The following is an 11,656-nucleotide window of genomic DNA, read 5'->3' on the forward strand; positions in this document are numbered from 1 at the left end:
ATGACCAAGATTTAAGTGAGGATATCCTGTTTCCTGATGAGTTTATCTTAACTGTTGTTGTACTCTGCCTTGGGAAGCTGGTGTTATAAAGATGATAGAATATATTGAAATTAAATGGAAGTAGAATTAAACTCACCTTTCAATGGGGCACATGGAATCACATTTTAACGTCATCTCATTTGTAGGAATTTACATTTTAGATACACAACTGGATTATTCTGTTTTTAGGCATGTTTCAGGGACAAGTGGTTTTATAGGTCAAAATAAAAATAATTTTTTTTTTAATGCAGATCTCTTTTGTTTAAACATAACTAAATGGGCTATAAGCCCCTAATGGTGTATTAGGTTCTGCCCAGTGTAATATTTATGGTACAGTAAGGTTCTGAGTGTGTTTTTGCACAAAGATGTGCATAGTGTTTTGCAGTTGAGTGATTGTGGTTATTATATGCTTTGAGCAACCACTTTATTCTTTGACATATGATACATATCTAATATCTAAATTTAATAAAAGGCATTAATTGTGACTTTTATTTTTATTTTTTTTTTCTGTGCGTTATCAGACAATTATAGATTTAAGCTCCACCCCTGGCTCCACCCCTAACCCCGCCCCCTTTAGCCTCCCCAAACAGTTGGGCCACCGACCGCCTATGGTCCTAGGAGAGTGGAGCAGTGAACGAGTTTCAGCTGGATTTCTTGAAGCAGTCCCTTGACCTCAGTGGGGGAGGAAGCGTTCCCTAGGCGATCCAGAGCGAGGAGCCTTTACAGCATCCATCTTGAGGCAGTATAATAGGGTGCCTGTATGGCACAACATAATAGATAACAGCAAAAAAGACAGATTGACTCATCCACTATACAATTACAAAGTAAATGACAGCAGATAGAGACCTACATGGTCCATCTACTCTGCCAAACAAGGGGGTTAGAACCACATTTGCCACCATAGGAGCCAGCTCTGTGGGTGCTTAAAAACCGCTGGTATTGAACAAACTCCTTGACTGTGTCCAGGAAGGGGTAATTTCCATTGGGTCCAGCACCCTCAATCATTTTGAAAAGTTGACTCCTACGCCTGCCACTCTGTGTGCAGTTTACACTCCTTCATAATTGAACACTGGCATTGAATCCAGGGCAGAAGGCAATTTGTTACCATGTCTATTACATAAATATTCATAAACAACTCATTCAGGACTTATAATTTTGAGGTTTTATTTTAAAGCGTTGAGGATGTAATAAGTACACAAGTAATGCCATACTGGGAAAAGACCAAGGGTCCATCGAGCCCAGCATCCTGTACACGACAGCGGCCAATCCAGGCCAAGGGCACCTGGCAAGCTTCCCAAACGTACAAACATTCTACACATGTTATTCCTGGAATTTTGGATTTTTCCAAGTCCGTTTAGTAGCGGTTTATGGACTTGTCCTTTAGGAATCCGTCCAACCCCTTTTTAAACTCTGCTAAGCTAACCGCCTTTACCACTTTCTCCGGCAACGAATTCCAGAGTTTAATTACACGTTGGGTGAAGAAAAATTTTCTCCGATTTGTTTTAAATTTACTACACTGTAGTTTCATCGCATGCCCCCTAGTCCTAGTATTTTTGGAAAGCGTGAACAGACGCTTCACATCCACCTGTTCCACCCCACTCATTATTTTATATACCTCTATCATGTCTCCCCTCAGCCGTCTCTTCTCCAAGCTGTATAGCCCTAGCCTCCTTAGTCTTTCTTCATAGGGAAGTCGTCCCATCCCCGCTATCATTTTAGTCGCCCTTCGCTGCACCTTTTCCAATTCTACTATATCTTTCTTGAGATGCGGCGACCAGAATTGAACACAATACTCAAGGTGCGGTCGCACCATGGAGCGATACAACGGCATTATAACATCCTCACACCTGTTTTCCATACCTTTCCTAATAATACCCAACATTCTATTCGCTTTCTTAGCCGCAGCAGCACACTGAGCAGAAGGTTTCAGTGTGTTATCGACGATGACACCCAGATCCCTTTCTTGGTCCATAACTCCTAACGTGGAACCTTGCATGACGTAGCTATAATTCAGGTTCTTTTTTCCCACATGCATCACCTTGCACTTGCTCACATTAAACATCATCTGCCATTTAGCCGCCCAGTCTCCCGGTCTCGTAAGGTCCTCTTGTAATTTTTCACAATCCTGTCGCGATTTAACGACTTTGAATAACTTTGTGTCATCAGCAAATTTAATTACCTCGCTAGTTACTCCCATCTCTAAATCATTTATAAATATATTAAAAAGCAGCGGTCCTAGCACGGACCCCTGAGGAACCCCACTAACTACCCTTCTCCATTGTGAATACTGCCCATTTAACTGATGGATGGATTTTTTTTACAAAGGCTTGCTAGCATTTCTAGTGTACGCTAATAATAAGCATACGCTAAATGCAAGAGATGCCCATATATTCCTTTAGGTGTCTCTAGCGTTTAGAGTGCGCTAATCATTAGCATGCAGTAAAAACACTAACGTGCCTTTGTAAAAGACCCCCTGTGTGATCCACTTTGGACCTCTGATTTGGAGAAGATGAACTAGAAAAGTACAACATAAGATTAGATCAGATATTGGCATGTTGGTGATGTAGCATCATATAGAGCTACTATTACTTAAGAATGGTTTAATTATTATGGCCTCAGCATAATCACATTCATTATTATGACAATTAAACCAAAAATCCAACCATATTGCTAATTAACATTTCACTCTCTAATTTCAACCTTAAGATTTTTTTCCCTCCCCCCATAGAGATACATAACACCCACACTCATAGCATTTGATATAAATGAGATATAAAATGCACATACTTTATCTTTAAAATCTTTGTCATTTATGGAATGAAACACCCAGTCATTTAGAACAGAGAAAATGAGTGGTGATAAGACCATATGGTCTATTCATTCTGCTCATCCATATCATCTATTGTCCTGTCTTTCCCTTTGAAGATTCTTTGTGCTTTCTTGAATTCAGATACAGCATTGTGTCCACTACAACCGCTGAGAGGCCATCTCATGCATCCATGATCCTTTCTATAAAGAAGTATTTTCTTAGATGACTTCTATGTCTATCCTCTTTCACCTTCCTCCTATGCACCCTCATTCCAGAGCTTTCTTTCAATTGAGACTCACTTCCTGTGCATGTATTCCAATGAGGTATGTAAATGTCTGTAACATATCTCCCCTCTCCTGCCTTTCTTCCAAAGTATACAAAGTATATATAAGACTGTTCCCATTCACTTTATGACGAAGACCACTGACCAATTTTAAGTAGCCACCCTCTGGTCTGACTCCATTCTTGTTTATATCTTTTTGAAGGTGCAGTCTCCAGAACTGTACTGACCATAGATATATACAGAGGCATCATCACCTCCTATGTCCTGCTAGCCAGGCACCCAAGCATCTTTCTGGCTTTTGCCATTGCCGGTGAGTTTTATTCAGCATAGACAGGCTATTGCTGATGTGCACAGAACAATTGATCTAATGCTGATTGCCCAGAAGGAGGGTCTTCCTATAACTTTTACTGGGCATAGTTGCCTTTGGGTTTTTGAAAAGGTTTTGTGAATGGATTTGAGCTTTTGACTCCCACCCTAAAGCTTGAGTTCTGATCAATAGAGGCAATTTTTCTTTCTTGGTATTGGAGCGTGGTACAAGGCAGGGTTGCCCCATTCCCTTTTGCAGTTTGCCCTTTCCATGGAACTCTTTCCCAAGTGTATTAGATCTAATGAAGATATAGCAAGAATTCAAAGTGGCCTCATTTGCAGACGATATCCTTTGGTCCCTTACGCAACCAATTGCTATGTTCCCACCCTATGTTCCCATATTTATTGAAGGAGATAGTTGCCTATGCGGCTGTTTCTGGCTGTAAGGTTAATGTGTCAAAATCTGAAGCTTGTAATGTGACCTTGGATGCTCATACTCTTTCTGCAGTAAAGGGTTCCTTTCCATTTCCCTGGGTCAAAGGTTCTATTAAATTCTTGGGAGTCCATCCTACATCTTGTTCTGGTCTGTTCCAAGCGAATTACCCATGTTCAGGGTGATTTGGTCAGGTGGGCTCTTTTGCCATTTTCATGGCTCAATAGAATTGCAGTGATTCAAATGAATGTTTAAAAAACATTTTGTTTTATTCCAAGTGCTACCAACATCTCGTCCTATGAAATTTCTTTCAACTGTACAAGGTAGGCTTTTGAATTTTGTGTGAAATAATTAAGAACCTAGGAGAGCCCATAGAGTTCTTAATTCTAATCGAAAAGCTGGTGGGGTAGGGTTTCCTAACTTGATTTATCATAAAGCAGCTCATGGACGAGCTGCAATCGAATGGTTTCAGAATATGTCCCACAAGTTATAGATACAGATTGGGCAAAATCAGGTAGGTTCAGTACCACTCTCTCATCAGATGTGGCTCTTGCCATATTATAGAACTTTTACCTACAGCATGCTCTACTCTCCAGATCTGGATTCAGAGCCAGATTTTCAGTTGTCTAGACATAGGCTGTTTGTAAATCCACAATTCCCCCCCCCCCCCCCCCCCCCCCCCCCCCATGGCTTAACTTCAGGACTATTCTGGGTTTGGGCTATAAGAGAGCTCACACAAGTGGGTCAGCATACACAGCTTTCCAGATGTTGCCTTTTTCCCCATTTCTATAGAAATAATTAATACTGTATTTACCCGAGGGCTTTGTTCACCTATCCCCAGTGATCCTAGTTTAAAGCTCTCTTCAATAGGTTCGCCAATCTGCTACGGAAGATATTTCAACCTCTCTTTGATAGATGGAGCCCATCTTTGCTCAGTAGCCCTTGGGAAATCATCTCATGGGTACAGGAAGACAAACCACTTTTGATTACACCATTTTTGCAGCCATGCATTCATCACCAGGATGCAAGATTATCTGCTGAAGGCTTTTACCTTCAGCAGGAAAGTTGATGAGAACACCATCTGCAATGAAATGCCTAGCCATCCACCTGATGCTAACCCTATGGCCACCTGGGGGGTCTGTCTCTAGCACAGCTCAGGTCCACCTGCAACTGCCGCTTGTGCTCTACACTAGCATCCTCTACTCCACTGATTGGGTCTCACTTGCCTCTGGGTGAGTCTCCCACTCGGGTTATTCCCCACTGATTTCTAGATTACTGGGGCCACACTCTTAGGGGTCCCACAGTTCCCAGAAAGCATCTACAGACCAAAACACAAACCACCAGGATTCTTATTCAGTCCAGGATAGCAGAGTCAATAAACTAATCAGGTTTATTGTCAGAGTAGAACAGTGAACCATATAAACCAGATGGAAAAGAACAGGCAATAATAGATAACTGAATATGGATCAATTATAAAACTATCTAAACAGTTATCTACTAACTAAACAAGTACTTGGGGAGTTCAGGGACAAGATATAGCTGCTCACAGGTTATGAAATCTAACTGTTCATAGGGTCTCAGGAAAAGAGAACCTTCTCTTTCCAGTCCCTTATCTGAAAAAAATATTACCTCACAGCTTAAGCTAACAGCTTTTGGGAGGAAGAAGAACCTGTCACTTCTGGTACAGCTTTAACAAAAAAAAAAGACAATTGCCATCTGCTGGCTAATTAGGAAAAATACATGTCATCAGTAAAATAATACAGTTCATAGGCTTAAAAACCCACTGTTTTGTCACAACACCTATCTGCTTCACTTTGTCTTCCAAAGCCATTAAGTCATTTTTTATATATTTGGTGGGATGCCTAGCAGTATCAGTCATGCCAACATGGAAGAGCTGCATCAGTCTGATGAGTCTCAGCAAGCTCTTCATAACATCTCAAATCTTGGCACCTGAAGGACAGCACAACTCCCAGGACAACATGTATGGTTGGAAGATGAATGCCTCTGTACTTTTAGAAGGGAATCAATTACCACCACTATCCTTTGCTTCCTAGTGGTCACTGACCAGCAAACGTGAGATTATTGAGCTCTGGTTCTTCTTGTTCCTGGGATGTTTCACCTGCTCCACTTCAAAAGCAGCAAACAAGCTTCCTAAAACAAGAAAAAACAAACAAACCTCCCTTCTACTAAAGCTACAGTAAATATCCCAATAGCTAACCCAGCAATATGAAATGATAAAAACAACCCTCCACAAAAAAAAAATTTTTTTAATAAATTGGGTAGAGGACTTGATGCAAAAAAAAAAAAAAAAATTATCTCAGTTTGCAGTGATCTTCACTCAGGACAGACTGTTTATTAGGCAGACTTAATTGAATAGGCTGTGGATTTGGTAGATTATATAAGAAATGCCACCCTTGGAATGGATGGGTTGAGAGATAAGGTGGGTGAATTTAAGACAAACCTAGGGTCCATATATAATGTTTAGTTTCAACTGAAGTGAAACCAATCTCCAATCCTGTGTTTATTAAAGTGCCTTATCACACCCCTGCTATGAAAGATTTTCTGTCTATCATACCAGATAACCCCTGCTGTTTATGTGTTATGAGAAGGGGGAGAACTCGCACTGAATGGTTTGAAAGAAATACAATAAAAGTGTCACTAAATATCCATTTTATACCAAAGACTAGAAATCTACAACAGCCAAAATCAACCTTTACCAAGTATCCAGAATATATGCCTCTAATATACAGGCCCTAGAACTTTAAAATATCTGATTGTATTTTGCTAATCAGATTAAAACTATATATCGTATTTAGGGCGGGGGGGGGGGGGGGGGAAGCAGTCTCTAAGCTCTTCCAAGTTTTCCCTCCCCAGCTCATTTTTTTTATGTTTCCCTATTTAAAATGACTTTCCCAAGCTCAAGGCATAGTACAACATTGTGCCTAGTCACTACCCTTGTTCCTGTCTCATAGCCAGCATCCCCTGTACCTTTTCTCAGTCTCTATCAGCTCTTTGCCCCTCTCTCATCTTTCTTAAACTCCTCTCAGCATGCCTTCCTATTCTCCCTCAGCAGGGCAGGGCAGCTGTCTGTTCTGCACTGCTGTAGGTCCCTCTTCTTGCAGTCATTGGTCAGAAGTTCCTTAGCCAGCCAATAGCCTGCAGAAGGAGGCATAAACAGAGGTCAAGAATCAGAAATGCTGCTTCCCTCCAGTCCCCAGCCCTGCATCATGAAGTTGCAGTAGAAGACAACATTGGGGGAGCTCAAGCAGCCACAGAGATGGATTCCTGTGGAACAGGCAGAAAAGTACGAGTAACAGTGCAGCCAGAGTGTTGGCAGTAGTAGTGGAAGCAGCGATGGCCCTTATTTCTCCTCAAGTCCCCACCAATGCAATCCCAACTTTTTAGGAGGGCAACAGGTTTTTTTTTTGTTTGTTTTTGTTAACTAGTTATGGGAGGATTCAGGGAACTTATTTTTGTTTTTAAGGAAGTGGTAGGGATAAAGAGGAACGTTTTTGTATTTAAATGACAGGAGGGGAGGTTGGTGACTAGGGGTGACATGGGAGAGATTTTATTTATTTATTTATTTATTTATTTATTTTTAATTACTAGACTCTAATGTTATCTCCAAGAAAACTGCTCCCTCATTAAACAGGTCAATACTCCTGGCTGAAAGTTACCAACATATGTGGAGGTTCCATTAAGTTTCAGTGAGTTGATACAGCTTGTGACATTTACTGCAACTTTTATTATTCGTTTTGCTTAGACTTGCTCATTCTTTAATGCACATTTGTCTGCAGATTTTTTTCTGCATTAGCAAATAATGTATGTATGCTATATGGACTAATAAAGTGCATTACTACCACAGCATAGTGTAGTAAATAGGTTGTAAGCCAATTGGGGATAGGGAAATTCCTACTGTAGCTGAATGTAACTCACTCTCAGACATCAGTGAAAAGTGAATAAATCCTCCCATCCCTTCCCCTGTTTTCTGTATCACACCATTCGCATCACTGATTACCTATGGTTCCTTTGCCCTCCTCCTCCCCCCCCCCCCCCAAAAAAAAAGAGCAAATAAAATTATCTACACCATCAGAAAATGACTTTTAATAAAATAGAAAAGTCACATTAATATGGAAACACATGTAAACATTCCTCCCATACACTCAAGAGTACATTTTTATCCAGTCAGCAGACTCGCTGAAATGAGTTTAACACCCCAGTAGTAAACGTGAAGAAAATATTCAGGGGCTGATGCTCAAAGTTTACTGGGCTTCTAACATTCCATTTTGACTGGTTTTGTGCATAGGTTATTGTGCACCTAATGCAAGTGTTTCAGGGCTGCCTTTACCGTTCGCAAAAGCAGCAGCTGAAAATTAGATGCAAATGTATTAAAACATTAGTATTAAAAACTAGCATTCCATGCAATGCACAAAAGGGAGCTCCTACCTGTAACATTCAACATTTTTTGGCAGGTCTGAGATGGTATTACATGTGAAAGGGCAACTTCTTGGTGGTCTGCATTTTGTAATAGTATCTGCATTTTTCATGTGCATGTATCATACGCATGTGTTTCATCTAGAACAGTATTGTAATTATAAAACATTTTTTAAGGCTTCTGGTTGCCATATACAAAACAGAACAATCAAAATAAATAAATAATTAAAAAGACAACAACAAAAAAGTAACCAATAAGATTGGTCTACAAGGCATGCCTTTACTACAGGGTCCAAAGAGCAGTTGTTGCAATTTTTCAATTCAGGTTCTGTTTTTTTCCTGTGTAATGGAGCACATCTAGTGCCTCGTTTGCCCTCCCCCACCTCCCATGCCTCTGGCCTGGGCATGCGCAGAACATCGACGCTTATTGTAAGACCATTCAGCGCATGTGCCAGGCACGTTCCCTACCGAACTGCACGCACTTTTCACACATCTTATTTGCATGCGACTTCCTTTCAGTATTGATCGCTATTCCTCATTCAGTAAGTTCAGCCACGGCTATTAACGAGTATCGGCTAGGAAGACAGGTAAAGAACATGTAGCAAATGATGAAAACTAAAATTTAAATAACTAGTTGTAAAAGCATACAAAGGAGACCTTTGCAATGCGGCTTAGTTGAAGAACTCTCCAAATGTGGAGTTTTGGTAACTACCTATTTATTTGTGCAGTAAAGGCTTTCAGCCGGACTCCATGCAAAAATGAAAACTGTTAAACCAAAAGGAAACATTTTTATTTAATCTACTAATCAGAACACACTGCTTTCCATACTATGTGACTGTTATTTATTTGGATTTAACTTGCACCTGTTCCAGTAGACGAACAAGGAGAGTTACATCTAGGTATGCTAGATATTCCCCTGTCCCCAGAGGGCTTACAATTGTTTGGGAAATACTCGGTTACGGAGTTGACTTAGCTACACCATGCTGAATACATTCCCAAATTTGTAGCCTGCAGGAAGGAGGGATGATTAAGAAACAGGACGCCATATAAAATAACCAGCAGCACACTACACAGGGCAAAGTAATCAGAACTTAAACTAGAATGACTGGACAGCACTTGCATCATAGCAGACAGTGAGCGTCTGCTTTGTAACTCACCCCCCAGGGCTGCGCCCTGCCGTGAGCAACCAGAGGCTGGGTTGCACGGCGAGACTGCGGCTGAGATGACAGGACAGGTGGGGGAGGGCGCGGTCAGGTCTGGCTGCTGCTCTGCTTCCTCTCTGCTGCAGACCTTTAGCTCCGGGGCTGCTGACACATACAGACTCACACACCCTTTTCCTCTGGCCCGGAAGCACGACTCCTTCCCTCTCTCACAAGGCCTGAGTGAGTCTGTACAGTGTTTGGACTCTTTGGCCCAGCAGCAGCCAGGGCTTTCCTTTGAAAGTTTCAGAAGCGTCAAGAGCACCGTGTCTCAAGCTGACCCTTGCCAGTCTGAGTTTCAGGATCTCCAAAATGAATATGCATGAGATATATTGCATTTACTAGATCCCCAGTGGATGCAGATCTGTCACTTACCTATGCATTGTGGATATCCTCAGACTGAACTGGCTATGGGGTTTCCAGGACATTTTTGGGAAGCTGTGCTTTAGAAGTTGTTTTACCCTAGTAGAGCAACTGTTAGTCTTGCCCAAAGAGAGGGGGGTTCTCAAACTAATCCTAAGGATCTAATCAGCCAGTCCGATTTTTAGTTTATCTCTAATGAAAGCCATGAGAGAATGACTGTATGGAAATCTCTCTGATGCATATTCACTGTGGACATCCTGAAAATCCTTTCCTAGTTTTATGGGAGCTCCTTTCTTATGCCTTGCTGTTAGATTATAAACTGCTTTAACCTGCTCATCAGATGATGGCAGTATAGTACGTTTTAATAAATGAAATTCAAATGACAGACTGGCTCCAGAGAACTAAGCTGAGAATCACTCTCCAAAAACTTTGATCACTATTTTTTTTTAAATTTGTACCCAGTCTGCTGCCCAGGGCCGGTCTTAGGCAGAGGCGACCAAGGCGGCCGCATAGGGCCCCGCGCCTAAGGGGGCCCCGCTCTGCCTCCGCTCCGACCTCCGCTCGCCTCGGATGACCGTCCGCATCATTCATGATGATCCCGCGGCTCGGCCACTCCACTTCTGGGGAGGGGAGGTTTCATGATAACATTGTGCTTATTATTTCAATCAGTTTTTTGTACAAGTTTAGCTTCATTTGTCTTTATTTGAAATTTCATAAATAAAAAAAAATTCTAAAAATGGAATAATCTTATCAATGGGGTGGAGCTAGGGTGGGGCGGGGCTAGGATGGGGCCCCACCAAATTGGTCTGCACAGGGCCCCGCACTTGCTAAGACTGGCCCTGCTGCTGCCACTCCACTCTTGCTATGGGTACTAAGTACTGGGGAACTCTTACTAACAGCTCCTTCTCCTGTTGTTTAACTGAAAACAAGCAATTGTGAAAAAGGTAAGAGTGTAATAGTACTATTGATAAATTTGGAACATACCTTTCCCAGAAGAAAGTACTGCTATTGTCCTGTTAGGCCACTGGGATGAGCAGAAATATAGGGTCAATAGGTCACCTGCAAGAACCTTTTCATAGACTAACTTAATACATTTGGGAGACGCATTTGAGGCCTTTATCAATTGATGAATGACCTGAGGAAGGGGCCCCTACTCATCAAAAGTAAGCCAATAAAAGTTTAATAAAAATGTTTCTCCTATGCATTATTTGTTGAGCAGAATGTTTATCTCTCATAGAAAACGCAAAGTTAAGAAACAGGGATAATGGCAAACAGGGGACACCTAGATAACCCTCATTTCCACCACCAAACTCTAAAAACTGAAGTACAGGAGAATTAGATTCAAATTACTTTGTCATGATAATTTTATAGGTGCTGCCAAAGCAATACATAAAGTGGGTAAAATAAGAAGGGAATTTAATATTACAAGTAACAGAAAAGACAAGGATAGTTCAGGGGGTCTGATGTTAGACCATGGCATATCGTCTCTAATCAGATTGTTTCTAGTCTAGTGGCATTGAAGTTTCTCCCTTTCCCCACCTGATTATTCTATGTTCTTTTCTGCCCTTTAATGTTTTAAACATTTTCCATTAGCTTTGGGGAAGTGTGTGCATGTTTGATCTTTACATTTTGTAAAGATCAAGAGGAAATACATTTCTGTTTTTCCCAGTGTTGAATTGCATATTCCTCTAAGCTTCCAGTTCATTTTTTTTTGGTTTTTTTTAGCATATATTTCTAGTTACATGGTAAGGGTCTACATTGTTAATAATGAAACATGCTGCATAAATATA

The 11,656-nt window shown here is 41.2% G+C and overlaps 1 protein-coding gene across 1 annotated transcript in view; it reads right to left on the bottom strand.

The window, feature by feature from the left end:
• LAMC2 (laminin subunit gamma 2) overlaps positions 1-9,531 on the bottom strand; it is a 101,482-nt gene extending 91,951 nt beyond the window's left edge. The window contains exon 1 of the mRNA XM_030206661.1: positions 9,462-9,531. The gene's annotated coding sequence lies outside the window, so the exon portion shown is untranslated. The remainder of the gene's footprint in view (positions 1-9,461) is intronic.
• Positions 9,532-11,656: the final 2,125 nt, after the last annotated feature.

The sequence above is a fragment of the Microcaecilia unicolor genome, chromosome 6 (assembly GCF_901765095.1).
Source record: "Microcaecilia unicolor chromosome 6, aMicUni1.1, whole genome shotgun sequence".
Classification (NCBI taxonomy): domain Eukaryota; kingdom Metazoa; phylum Chordata; class Amphibia; order Gymnophiona; family Siphonopidae; genus Microcaecilia; species Microcaecilia unicolor.